The 14,326-nt window shown below is 49.4% G+C and overlaps 1 protein-coding gene across 1 annotated transcript in view; it reads right to left on the bottom strand.

Moving 5' to 3' along the window:
• LOC142312137 (oocyte zinc finger protein XlCOF8.4-like) overlaps positions 1-12,135 on the bottom strand; it is an 80,729-nt gene extending 68,594 nt beyond the window's left edge. The window contains exon 1 of the mRNA XM_075351030.1: positions 12,055-12,135. The gene's annotated coding sequence lies outside the window, so the exon portion shown is untranslated. The remainder of the gene's footprint in view (positions 1-12,054) is intronic.
• Positions 12,136-14,326: the final 2,191 nt, after the last annotated feature.

Raw genomic sequence — 14,326 nt, 5'->3', positions numbered from 1 at the left:
TTTTTTGTTAAGTATTTCATTCAAAGTCATGAAAATAAAGAAAACTCTTTGAATGAGGAGGTGTGTCCAAACTTTTGGTCGAACTGTATGTCAGTGTATATGACTGCATATATATATGTCTATTTATATGTGTTTTTCTGAATCCTTGCAAATCGTTTGTACTGCTCAAAGCAGCATTATGGACTCAGCGAAAATACTCTGTGTCCAAAACGTTGCAAACCCTGATCGTGGGCACACAGCCTAATAAGCTAGGATGGATGGATGGATGTCAAACACATATAAGTGGAACCTTGGTTTACAAGAACAATCCGTTCTGGGAGTGTGCTTGTAAACCAAGTTACTCGTCTAGCAAAGCAAGATTTCCATAGGAAATCATTGGAATGCAGACAATTCGTTCCACAACTTGTTCAATGTCCCATCGTGGTCCCCTAATGTGCCAATCCACACATGCACAAACACACACGCACACACACATTATACTCACCTTACCTCGCAGGAGTTTTGTGATCCCTGTTCCTTCCCTCTCCCCCCCCTCCCCCATCTTCCTCCCCTCACCCATTTGGTGACTTAGTATTAGCACCCAACTCCGCTTTTACTTTATATATGCATCGCCCTAACACCTCCATGTGTTTCTTAAAAGGTGTTTTTCGGAGCGCTTTAATACACTATTGATTTGAACTGGTATGTATATAAGTTACATTCGTGCTATTTTTTCTCCAATCTGTTCTCATTGGAACGTTAAGCAGTGCCATACCGGTATATATGTCTCCTACTACACGGGATGCAAGTCGTTTCCCTAGAGACCTGTAAGCATGTGCAAATACGGGCAATTCATATGTCCCCCCCCCCCCTTCCCCCTTCTCCCTGGGATTTCCATTTGTTTACATTTTAGCTTTGCATGACTTTCGTGTATTCATTGTGGTTTACAACTGGCTGATTGCACTATGCTTGTTTTTTGCATTGAGTAAGCCATGCGCGCTATGATTCATTCATATGAGGCAAGTATCTGACAGCCTGTGGAGTGCGATATGGTCACATGATTGGTGGATCATGCGCTCCATCAGGCTGTCATCTGTCACGTCACTGTCTGTGGCCCGGCACGTGATCCCTCTCATAATGACGCGCCGCGCATCTCGTGACTCGTCACGTGACCCAGGAAATGGGAGGCACGTTCTTCTCGGTCTGTTATGCACGCCGCGTCCTGTGACGTGGTGCATACTCCTCCCCTCATGACGTACCGCGCACCTCGTGGCTGGTCATGTGATCCTGAAAATGGGAGGTATGTCCTTCTCTGTTTGGTATGCACGCAGCGTCCTATGACGTGGTGCACACTCCTCCCCTCATGACGCGCCGCGTATCTCGTGGCTCGTCATGTGATCTTGTAACTGGGAGGCACGCCTTTCCCTGCTTGGTATGCACGCTGCGTACTATGACGTTGTGCATGCCCCTCCCCTCATGACGTGCCGTGGGTCATGTGACTCGTCAAGTGACCTCGGTATCAGGAAATGTATGTCTCTTGTACATATGTTTATATAAACGGAATATACCATCTGATTGTCCGATTATAACCTCATATATTAGGTAAAGGGGGCGTATCCTTATACAGTGTCTTTGAGACATGTATCCTGTAATCATTTAATAGTGCATATATCATTTCTGGTTTAATCCCTGAATATCCGGGTTTTCCTTTTCACTGCTGCATTATTTGCATAATTGATAGAGGTGGACCTTTCAACAGGGGGTGGGTTGAGGGCTCCTTTTTATAGCCCCATTATCCCTTACATCCTCAATGATACCAGGCCACACGGGGTTGAGCTCCAATTTGAGCCACCACCAGTATTCTTTAGTGCCATATGTCTCCCCTGATGAGCATATAATGTGAAACGCGTCGGGAGGCACTTGGTCTGGACTATAGGGTCAGCCACAACAGGGTCAGCTGTGGACTGCCCTTGTCAGGGCGGGAGTTGTTATGTGGGAAAAAGGGTCAGCTTAATCCCTGACAGGGTCAGCGACCAAGCCACCTCTCCCATCATCCTGACATACGGATTTCAGCATCACAGGAGAACCTTGACCCCCATTGGGATACAAGATTCGGGTGAGATTGTTCCTTTTTTTTTTTTTTTGTGTCAATGACATCTATGCATGATGAGTCGATGTAATGGTTGCTGCATGTAATAATGTTATATTGTCAAAGGCCACCATTTATTGGACTCTACTTTTCAATTTTTACATGCCTAACTAGGTGTCTTTCAGTCTGTTAATCCACAGTGAGTGTACTATAGGCTGTGTAGGTTTTTGTTTTTTTTTTCTTATATGCCTAAGTCTATTTGGGGTGTTCCATATAGACCGCTTTGGACTAGCGCGGGTTGTCTTTAGCCACTATCCCCCCGCTACCACCCCTGGAAGGGGCACGTATATATGAGATATCCCACCCCCTGTCTCACCTATGGTATGCGATAACAAGGCCGGTTGTTGATTGTCCAAGTCAAGGGCGGAAACTTGATTAAGGGAAAAAGGGCCAGCTTGACCCCTAATAAGGTCAGTGACCAATTCAATTTTCCCCTCGTCCTGACATTTAGACCTCGACAGCATACCAGTACCTCTATCTCAATTGAGACATAAGAATCAGGTGGGACTGTTCTATTCATCTGTCATTAACACCATTGCATAATTCATGGATTTGGTAGATGAGTGGATCTAATGGTTGCTATACATACTATATTTATCAAAAGCTACCATTTACTGGATACCACAATTCATGTTATATGCTGAGTAAGGTGTCCCCCCCCCTTTTTTTCGTCTACTCAAAGTGTGTGATTTACAGGCTGTGTAGTCTTTTATGCATACTTTAAGAAGTTTACGACAGACCAAATCTGGGGTGCTTGATATAGGCCTCATGTAATATTGTAGGTCATTTATATCTATCACCCCCCCCCAGCGATTATCTGTGGAAGTGACATATGTGTATGGGATATCTCACCCTCCATTTTTCCTGTGATATATGATATGGGTGATTGTTAATCATACCCTTTTGAATGATAGTGATGGCGCTATAATCCTCGATTGGCCTCATCATTCTCAGGTCTTTTAAATTGGTGTTTGGATCACGGTTTGTTCACTTTGTAACAGTTATTATTGAATCCGATTAAAAGTTAAGTTTTAAAATTACATGTTGCTACATTCACTCACCTTACCTTTCGTTTCATCGCCGGCCTCCTGGTTCTTGTTGTTCACCGGTACAGGATGTGTATTGGGTAACCATCGCGACGATGGAGGAACTTCCGCTGCCAGAGCGCTGACGTCAAAGGCATGAGCCGCTAGCCTCTGATTGGTTAGTGCGCTGCCTTTGAGTAGCATCTGACAGCGGAAGTTCCTCCATCGTCGCGATGGTTACCGGATACACATGCTGTACCGGCGAACTACAAGAACCAGGAGGCCGGCAAGGGAACGGAAGGTAAGGTGAACATAATGTGTGTGTGTTTGTGCGCACTGCAAGAGTGGGTAAAAGCGCGGTGACAGTATGGAACCGGAAGTGTGTGCGGTGAGTATTTGCTCGTACAGCAAAGCATTGCTCGTAAACTGAGTTACAAATTTACAGCAAGCTTTGTTCGTATAGCGAAATACTCACAAACCGGGTTACTCGTTAACAAGAGTTCCACTGTATAATGTCCTACCCCCTGCATTTTGTAATCTTGCACCCTTTAGTGACTTTCATGTGACACTAAAGGGTGCTTAGCCTTGTATTTAGCCAAAAAATAAATAATAAAAAAAATATCGACGTGGGGCCCCCCCTTTTTTGATAGCCAGCTAGGGTAAAGCACACTGCTGCAAAAAAATGTGGGGTCCCCCCTAAATTGGATTATCAGCCAAGGTGAAGCAGACATATGGGGTGGGAAGAGACACGGTTATTTGGCCCTTCCTAGCCTAAAAACAGCAGTCCACAGCCGCCTCAGAAGTGGCGCATCCATTAGATACGCCAGTCCTGGTGCTTCAAACCAGCTCATCCCGTTGCCCTGGTGCGGTGGCAAACGGGGTAATAAATGGGGTTGATACCAGCTGTAATGTCACCTGGCATCAAGCCTAGGGTTTATTGATGTCACGGCGTCTATCAGAAACCCGACATCACGAACTGTCAGTAATTAAAAAAAACAAAAAATGCTCCCCATCCTTTTTCACCAATTTATTGAAAAGAAAAAAAAAATCTGGTCCGCCATAATCCATTTTGGAGGTCCCATGACGACTTTGGACCTTCCGGAATGTGGGGGGCATGCTCAATGAACGTATCCCCTTTTTTCTGGAAGTGCAGACCCTCCATGTGAGGAGTGTGGCTGCAGTGAGCTGAGAATGCTGCACCCACACTGCCCCGGTCCAACCGAGGGCAGAGTGACCTGCAGTAACATCATTCCTCAATATGGGGGGCGCGCTCAGGGAACGTATCCCCCATTTTCTGGAACTGTAGACACTCCTTGAGAGGAGTTTGGATGCACCCACTCACCCCGGGTCCTCAGCTCGGCAGTATGAGCGGTGGTGAGCTCAGCGTTACTGAACGCAGGAAGCAGGGTGCCAACCGCTCTGCGCAAAACGCATGCGGCCAGCCTCTTTTGAGAAGGAGGAGAGATCGCGGAGGATTCGATCCTCACAATGTACCGAGGAGGATTATAGGGGGTGACCTAGATGGACCTGGGGAGGAGTTTTCTGTCGCATGTGTCCTAGCACATGCGACAGCAATCAGAAGAGGATGAATGTGGCAGTGCTGGTCGTGCGCGCCGCCATCTTGGATTATCAGGAGAGGGTCGGAGGGGTAATTTGGCCACATTGGGGACCGGGGGAGGAGATTTATCTCCCATTTGACATGTTTGATCATTCCAGGTGGGAGATAAATCATTTTTTACCAGCACCGCCATTCACTGTCACGTCATCACGGTTACATGGTGTGCACTGATGATCACATGACCGAAGACCAGAAAAAACGGCCGGAATCGTGATCTCCAGGGTCTCAGCTACCCCCGGAAGTTGAAATCCCGGAGATATTCCAACGCTGGGGGGCGTTATTCATTATTTTCTGACCGCCGTTTTAAAACAGTGAAATGTAAGGACCCTCTCTTCTACCACCATTTTAATCCATACAGCCGTCGTAAAGGGGTTAAATATGTATATTTATGTATGCCTGTATGCAGGGCCGGATTATAGGCGGGGCTCCAGCCCCAGGGCCCTCACCAAAAGAGCTTCTAAGGGGGCCCCCACCACCAGGGCCACACTTGCCACTAGGCACCTGTCAGCATTTTTTTTTCTTTACACCCTCTCCCCCTCCGTAAAAAGAGTCTAATAAATCAGCTGTGTTTGGGAGGGGGGGGGGCACCGCCATTTATTTTTATCTGCGTCTTTAAGACGCAAAAACAAACTGCGGGCACAGGACGCTGATTGACCCCGGAAGTACCAACGCTTGCACTTCCGGGGTCAGAGGTGTGCCAATAACTCCCTGCTATGTGCTGCGGCCGTCATTGGCGTACCCAGCGAGGGGCAGGGGGTGGCAGCTGTATCTGCTGCCAACGCTGCGCTCCTCCGCAGTGTGTGCATGCATGCCCGACACACTAGCTGCAGCAGGAGGCAGCGCACTGTGCTGTGTCGGCTCTGCTGTGTGCTGCTGTGTGCCCGGCATGTACACACTGCAGAGGAGCGTAGCCGAGCTGGTGCCGGTGACCGCAGCTTCCTCCTTCCTATTCAAATGTATTTGCATCTTTCAGACGTAAATACAATTGAACAGCGCGCCGGGACTGGGCCCCGCCCCCGACGTGCAGCAACTTGATGAGATCAGCACCTTAACAAATTATATAACCCTTTAAAATTCAATTTTATTATTACTTATTAAAATCCACAACCCTTGTGCAAATATTAAGAAGGGAAAAAAAGGGAGGAAGGTGAGATACTCACCCTGTCCAATAACCCTCCCTCCTGTCCACTACCTACCGCGGGGGTCGGCACCCTGATATCTGCGAAAATGGCGCCCCCACTCAGCGGTGGCTGACCCTATGATATCCCTGGATAGACCCTCAATATGGTGGTGAATAATAGATAGACTAAAGGGTCATAGTTGGGTACATTCAGACTCAGTGGACAGATAAACTGGAACAGCCACACATGACCACCAGGTTCAGACTAATCTCAGTTGTTGCTGGTAATTCTGGGGTATAATCTAAACCAGAAATGCATCCGATACAATGGATGTATAGTTTATATAACCCCAGGGACCAAGAGTATCAAAAGCAAGATGCGTACATTAGATACTCAAAGGACTAATTGGTATGCATATTAAATAAAGTGCATGAAAAGGTGCATAGTAGGTAGTGGACAGGAGGGAGGGTTATTGGACAGGGTGAGTATCTCACCTTCCTCCCTTTTTTCCCTTCTTAATATTTGCACAAGGGTTGTGGATTTTAATAAGTAATAATAAAATTGAATTTTAAAGGGTTATATAATTTGTTATGCAACACCCCCTTTTCATATAGTTTGAGATCAGCACCTTGCTGACGTCATCACAGTGCTGCGGGCGCCACACAGGAGACATCAGGAAGCGGTAAGCGCTCCATGGAGGAGCCGAAGAGACAGGTGTAATGAATGGGGATGAGTGGGGAGGGGCTGAGGACACATAACGGGGAACATTTGTGAAGGAACACAGCTTTGTGTCAGGCAGAGGGGGAGTACTGTATTCCAAGGGAGGGGGGGAAGCAGGAGTGTGTAGTGATGGGGTAGTGTAATTTGTGTGTGTACGGGGTGATGAGGTTTGCATTGTATTGTGTGTGGGGGGAGAGGTAATGGGGGGGTGCATTGTATTGTGTGTGGGGGGAGGGGTAATGGAGGGTGCATTGTATTGAGTGTGGGGAGGGGGTAGTGGGGGGGTGCATTGTGTGTGTGTGTGTGTGTGTGTGTGTGTGATGGGTGGGTGCATTGTGTGTGTAGAGATTAATGGGGGGTGCATTGCATGTGTGTGTGTGTGTGTGTGTGTGTGTGTGCGGTGGATGATGGGGGGTGCATTGTGTGTGTGTGTGTGTGTAGTGGGTGATGGGGGTGCATTTTGTGTGTGTGTGTAGGGGCTGATGTGGGGTAAATTGTATTGTGTATTTGAGTATGGAGTAATGGGGGGTGCATTGTATTTGTATGTGTGTGTCAGAGCTGTGTGTGTAAGAAGCAGTACTGTGTGTGTGTATATATGAATTAGAGCAGTCTGTGCGGCCCCCCCAAGAACTATATGGGTCCCCCAGAGCGCTATGTCACCCATCCCAGTAATGAGTACACCACCAGAGCTGTTTGCCACTCCAGTAACGTCTATGCCCCCTGCCCCTCCTGTAATGTATATATTGTAGCCCCCAGCCCCTCCTGTGATGTATATACAGCAGTGCTGTCAGTGTGCAATCATGTCTGTTAGTGACAGCCATCGTGAAACACAGCCACATGTCCTGAAAGAGCTGGACGGAAACAAGCGGGAGAGGTGAGTGAGGCTGCTGGCGACTTCCCCATATTAATACCTGTAAGGGGTCATGCGCACGTAACTGCTGAATATTCTGCAGCGATTTGACATATGCGCTTCAAATCGCTGCAGAAACACTGCATAAGGCCCGTTTCACACGTCAGTGAAAAACACTGACGTTTTTCACTGACGTGTAAAACATGCACATGTCCCTCCGTGTTCCGTGATTTACGGCACACGTGGGTTGTCCATGTGCAATCCGTGATTCGTGATCCCGTGATTGCATATGGACATTACTCACCTGCCTTCACTGCTGCTGTCCATGGTGCTGAATTCCTCAGCTCTGCAGCGTCCGCCCACCGCTCTCAGCACCTACTTCCTGGTCGACTGTTCCTGCTTTCATGAATATTCATGAGCCAGGCAGGAGCTGCCGAGAGCAGAGGCTGCAGAGCGAATCGCAGGCAAGATAAGTTGAAAATTTTAATATTTAATATGTCCGTGATTTTCTGGTACGTGTTTCACTGATCACACACGGATCACACCATAGTGTGGTCCGTGGGTCATCAGTGATGCCAGACAAAAACTGACATGTCTCCGTGCAGAATCACGGACACGCGTGCACGCTGCACAGAGACACGTTCAGTGAGAAATCACTGATGTGTGAGCAGACCCATTGATTATAATGCTTCTGCGTATGTCAGTGATTCTGGTACGTAGAAAAAAAGCACAAACGTACCAGAATCACTGTTGTGTGAAAGGGGCCTAATGGATGCAGTTTTTCTGTACAAAAAAAAGCTGATTTCATGAGCTATGGCTGCTGCCCCCACCATAGACAGAGCGGGAGCTGCATCCATAGCGCACGGAATAATTGACATGCTCATTTTATGAACGCACGGATTTGGGTCAAATTTTAGCACCCAAATCGCTGCGTTCATAAAAGCAACGTGCGCACGTCTCATGCACAATCTTCATAGATTGTGCTGGGGACGCAGGACGCGTGCATTTACACTGCAGTGCTATACGCACGAGCCCTAATGCGTCTGTGTCTGCATGTATGTCAGTGTATATGACTGTGCATATATTTGTCTGTTTATATGTATTTTTCTGAATTTGCCTTCAAATATGTATATGTACGTATGCCTGTATGTGTATGTGCGTGTCTGCGTGTGGATGGGGTCCACTGAGACTCTTTCACCCGGAGGCCACAAAAACCTGGAGCCGGCCCTGGCTGCCTTAACATTGGGATCAATAAAAAATATGTGAGTAACTCTACTTTCTGTGTATAAGTGACAGCTGTGAGTCATCCTGGACTGTATCTGTATTGTACTGTGTGTATAAGTGACGGCTGTGAGTTATCCTGGACTGTATCTGTATTGTACTGTGTGTATAAGTGACGGCTGTGAGTGATCCTGGACTGTATCTGTATTGTACTGTGTATAAGTGACGGCTGTGAGTTATCCTGGACTGTATCCGTATTGTACTGTGTGTATAAGTGACAGCTGTGAGTGATCCTGGACTGTATCTGTATTGTACTGGGTGTGTGTGTGTGTAAGTGACAGCTGTGAGTGATCCTGGACTGTATCTGTATTGTACTGGGTGTGTGTGTGTAAGTGACAGCTGTGAGTGATCCTGGACTGTATCTGTATTGTACTGTGTGTATATGTGACGGCTGTGAGTTATCCTGGACTGTATCTGTATTGTAGTACTGTAAATCTGAATGTGGCAGAAGAGGATAAGATAAATGCTCATTGGATTTATATCTAAATGCTACAGTTCGTGCTCTACTGTTATGGCTAAAAATGTTAACGTTATGGGGCCCCCACCAACCTTAAGGGGAACCAAACATCAGGATTTTCGTGTATAAGGTGCAGCCAGTGCAGCACTGGTACTATCAGGCACATTGTGTACATACCATTAGTGGGCAGCTCGGGTGTTTAGGCAGTAAAATTCAACTTTATAAAGTTTGAAAATTCGTGCACTTTTTGATTGACGTGTGCACCTCGCTGCTAATGTCTGGGCGTGTTATGCACGTGGATCCCCCCCCCCCCCCCCCCCGCAGACTATATCATAGCAGACGTCTGCTGCAGCTAATCGGGGTAAGATCAGCTGTTCTCCAGTCCTGTTGTGACCGCACGCGCTCCCGCGGTTACAACAGATCTGAAGAAGCAAGGGCGCATGCGCTGCCCTCTCATGCACCATAATACTGTGGGCTTCAGAAACACGGCGCCGGAGATGAGCGCTATGCGCAGGCACTAACTCTGATGCCGTGTAGCTGAAAATTAGAAATTTACATACGTCCAGTGAGAGCGAGGAACAGGCGGGGCGGGGGGATACACGTGCATAACACGCCCGGACATTACCAGAGAGGTGCACACGGCAATCAAAAAGTACATGAATTTTCAAACTTTATAAAGTTGTTTTTCACTGACTAAACACCCGAGCTGCACCCTAATGGTATATACACACTGTGCATGATAGTGCCAGTACTGCACTGGCTGCAGCTTATACACGAAAATCCTGATGTTTGGTTCCCTTTAATCTGGCCCTGCCTGGATGTGTGCGTGTGGATGTGTGCGTGTGGATGTGTGCGTGTGGATGTGTGCGTGTGGATGTGTGCGTGTGGATGTGTGTGGATGTGTGCGTGTGTGGATGTGTGCGTGTGTGGATGTGTGCGTGTGTGGATGTGCGAGTGTGGATGTGCGCGTGTGTGGATGTGCGAGTGTGGATGTGTGCGTGTGTGGATGTGTGGATGTGCGAGTGTGCGTGTGTGGATGTGTGCGTGTGGATGTGTGTGGATGTGTGCGTATGGATGTGTGGATGTGTGCGTGTGTGGATGTGTGCGTGTGTGTGGATGTGTGCGTGGATGTGTGCGTGTGTGGATGTGTGCGTGTGTGGATGTGTGCGTGTGTGGATGTGCGAGTGTGGATGTGTGCGTGTGTGGATGTGTGCGTGTGTGGATGTGTGGATGTGCGAGTGTGCGTGTGTGGATGTGTGCGTGTGGATGTGTGTGGATGTGTGCGTATGGATGTGTGGATGTGTGCGTGTGTGGATGTGTGCGTGTGTGGATGTGTGCGTGTGGATGTGTGTGGATGTGTGCGTATGGATGTGTGCGTGTGTGGATGTGTGTGTGTGTGGATGTGTGCGTGTGTGGATGTGTGCGTGTGTGTGGATGTGTGCGTGTGTGTGGATGTGTGCGTGTGTGGATGTGTGCGTGTGTGGATGTGTGCGTGTGTGGATGTGCGAGTGTGGATGTGTGCGTGTGTGGATGTGTGCGTGTGTGGATGTGTGGATGTGCGAGTGTGCGTGTGTGGATGTGTGCGTGTGGATGTGTGTGGATGTGTGCGTATGGATGTGTGGATGTGTGCGTGTGTGGATGTGTGCGTGTGTGGATGTGCGAGTGTGCGTGTGTGGATGTGTGCGTGTGGATGTGTGCGTATGGATGTGTGCGTGTGTGGATGTGTGCGTGTGTGTGGATGTGTGCGTGTGTGTGGATGTGTGCGTGTGTGTGGATGTGTGCGTGTGTGGATGTGTGCGTGTGTGGATGTGTGCGAGTGTGGATGTGTGCGAGTGTGGATGTGTGCGTGTGTGGATGTGTGCGCGTGTGGATGTGTGCGCGTGTGGATGTGTGCGCGTGTGGATGTGTGCGCGTGTGGATGTGCGAGTGTGGATGTGTGCGTGTGTGGATGTGTGCGTGTGTGGATGTGCGAGTGTGCGTGTGTGGATGTGTGCGTGTGGATGTGTGTGGATGTGTGCGTGTGGATGTGTGTGGATGTGTGCGTATGGATGTGTGGATGTGTGCGTGTGTGGATGTGTGCGTGTGTGGATGTGTGCGTGTGTGGATGTGTGCGTGTGTGGATGTGTGCGTATGGATGTGTGCGTGTGTGGATGTGTGCGTGTGTGTGGATGTGTGCGTGTGTGTGGATGTGTGCGTGTGTGGATGTGTGCGTGTGTGGATGTGTGCGTATGGATGTGTGCGTGTGTGGATGTGTGCGTGTGTGTGGATGTGTGCGTGTGTGGATGTGTGCGAGTGTGGATGTGTGCGTGTGTGGATGTGTGCGTGTGTGGATGTGTGCGTGTGTGGATGTGTGCGTATGGATGTGTGCGTGTGTGGATGTGTGCGTGTGTGTGGATGTGTGCGTGTGTGGATGTGTGCGTGTGTGGATGTGTGCGAGTGTGGATGTGTGCGTGTGTGGATGTGCGAGTGTGCGTGTGTGTGTGGATGTGTGCGTGTGTGGATGTGTGCGAGTGTGGATGTGTGCGCGTGTGGATGTGTGCGTGTGTGTGGATGTGTGCGTGTGTGTGGATGTGTGTGTGGATGTGTGCGTGTGTGTGGATGTGTGCGCGTGTGTGGATGTGTGCGAGTGTGGATGTGTGCGCGTGTGGATGTGTGCGCGTGTGGATGTGTGCGCGTGTGGATGTGTGCGCGTGTGGATGTGTGCGCGTGTGGATGTGTGCGCGTGTGACCTGCTGAGACTCATTAGGGGGCCACAAAAACCTGGAGGCGGCTATGACTGCAATCACTGGAAACTGCAGGTGAACACATACACATAGGGTTAATGCGCACCCAGTAATGGGGAACCGCCACATACCTCCTCCTGCAGGGCCCACACTAGGTATATGGTAACGGCTTAATCTCAGTGGCCAGAGGGACCTATGCTGACGTCATGCCCATGTGACCAGAAGGGGCGGGACCTCCACAACTTAGCAGAAAGCAACGTTATATTATAAAGTCCAGGTGGGCATGGAGCTCTTTATATTAGAAGTGGGGATCTGGGGGGGGTAAGAGCTCTAGATGGGGGAGGCTGGAGTGGTGGGGCTAAACATCACTACGCCCACCAACCAAGCCAGCCACGCCCACCAACCCAAGCTGCTCTGTGCTTCCAGGACCTGTGATGATGTCACATGGAGGGGAGGAGTCAGGGGTCACATGATCAGCTCCTCAGTGTATGCAGGACTCTGCTGTGCTGGGTGTCATGGTGCTGGATGAGGGGAAGGTTATGTGTGGGCTCAGGAGGGGTTTACAGTGTGGATGTAGCAGAGCCGTGTGTGTACGAGGTGTACGGAGTGGAGCCGTGTGTGTACGAGGTGTACGGAGCGGAGCCGTGTGTACAATGTGTACGGAGCAGAGCCGCGTGTGTACGAGGTGTACGGAGCGGAGCCGTGTGTGTACGAGGTGTACGGAGCGGAGCCGTGTGTACAATGTGTACGGAGCAGAGCCGTGTGTGTACGAGGTGTACGGAGTGGAGCCGTGTGTGTACGAGGTGTACGGAGCGGAGCCGTGTGTACAATGTGTACGGAGCAGAGCCGCGTGTGTACGAGGTGTACGGAGCGGAGCCGTGTGTGTACGAGGTGTGAGGAGCAGAGCTGTGTGTGTACGAGGTGTATGGAGCAGAGCTGTGTGTGTACGAGGTGTACGGAGCAGAGCCGTGTGTGTACGAGGTGTACGGAGCGGAGCCGTGTGTGTACGAGGTGTACGGAGCAGAGCCGTGTGTGTACGAGGTGTACGGAGCAGAGCCGCGTGTGTACGAGGTGTACGGAGCAGAGCCGCGTGTGTACGAGGTGTAGGGAGCGGAGCCGTGTGTGTACGAGGTGTAGGGAGCGGAGCCGTGAGTGTACGAGGTGTACGGAGCGGAGCCGTGTGTGTACGAGGTGTACGGAGCGGAGCCGTGTGTGTACGAGGTGTACGGAGCAGAGCCGTGTGTGTACGAGGTGTAGGGAGCGGAGCCGTGAGTGTACGAGGTGTACGGAGCGGAGCCGTGTGTGTACGAGGTGTACGGAGCGGAGCCGTGTGTGTACGAGGTGTACGGAGCAGAGCCGTGTGTGTACGAGGTGTACGGAGCAGAGCCGCGTGTGTACGAGGTGTACGGAGCAGAGCCGTGTGTGTACGAAAGGAGGTGACCTGCTGAGTACATGGAGCAATAATAATTATTAATAGACATCAGGAAAGCAGAGACCAGAAGAAGAAATATCCAGGTTACATCACAATTGTAAATATCTAATGGCAAATCTAATGATCCTGTGTGTAATATATATACAGTGCCTACAAGTAGTATTCAACCCCCTGCAGATTTAGCAGGTTTGATAAGATGCAAATAAGTTAGAGCCTGCAAACTTCAAACAAGAGCAGGATTTATTAACAGATGCATAAATCTTACAAACCAACAAGTTATGTTGCTCAGTTAAATTTTAATAAATTTTCAACATAAAAGTGTGGGTCAATTATTACTCAACCCCTAGGTTTAATATTTTGTGGAATAACCCTTGTTTGCAATTACAGCTAATAATCGTCTTTTATAAGACCTGATCAGGCTGGCACAGGTCTCTGGAGTTATCTTGGCCCACTCCTCCATGCAGATCTTCTCCAAGTTATCTAGGTTCTTTGGGTGTCTCATGTGGACTTTAATCTTGAGCTCCTTCCACAAGTTTTCAATTGGGTTAAGGTCAGGAGACTGACTAGGCCACTGCAACACCTTGATTTTTTCCCTCTTGAACCAGGCCTTGGTTTTCTTGGCTGTGTGCTTTGGGTCGTTGTCTTGTTGGAAGATGAAATGACGACCCATCTTAAGATCCTTGATGGAGGAGCGGAGGTTCTTGGCCAAAATCTCCAGGTAGGCCGTGCTATCCATCTTCCCATGGATGCGGACCAGATGGCCAGGCCCCTTGGCTGAGAAACAGCCCCACAGCATGATGCTGCCACCACCATGCTTGACTGTAGGGATGGTATTCTTGGGGTCGTATGCAGTGCCATCCAGTCTCCAAACGTCACGTGTGTGGTTGGCACCAAAGATCTCGATCTTGGTCTCATCAGACCAGAGAACCTTGAACCAGTCTGTCTCAGAGTCCTCCAAGTGATCATGAGCA

Source organism: Anomaloglossus baeobatrachus, chromosome 5 (assembly GCF_048569485.1).
Source record: "Anomaloglossus baeobatrachus isolate aAnoBae1 chromosome 5, aAnoBae1.hap1, whole genome shotgun sequence".
Lineage (NCBI taxonomy): Eukaryota > Metazoa > Chordata > Amphibia > Anura > Aromobatidae > Anomaloglossus > Anomaloglossus baeobatrachus.
The sequence above is the reverse complement of the archived record's forward strand: the minus strand, read 5'-3'. Positions and strand labels throughout refer to the sequence as shown.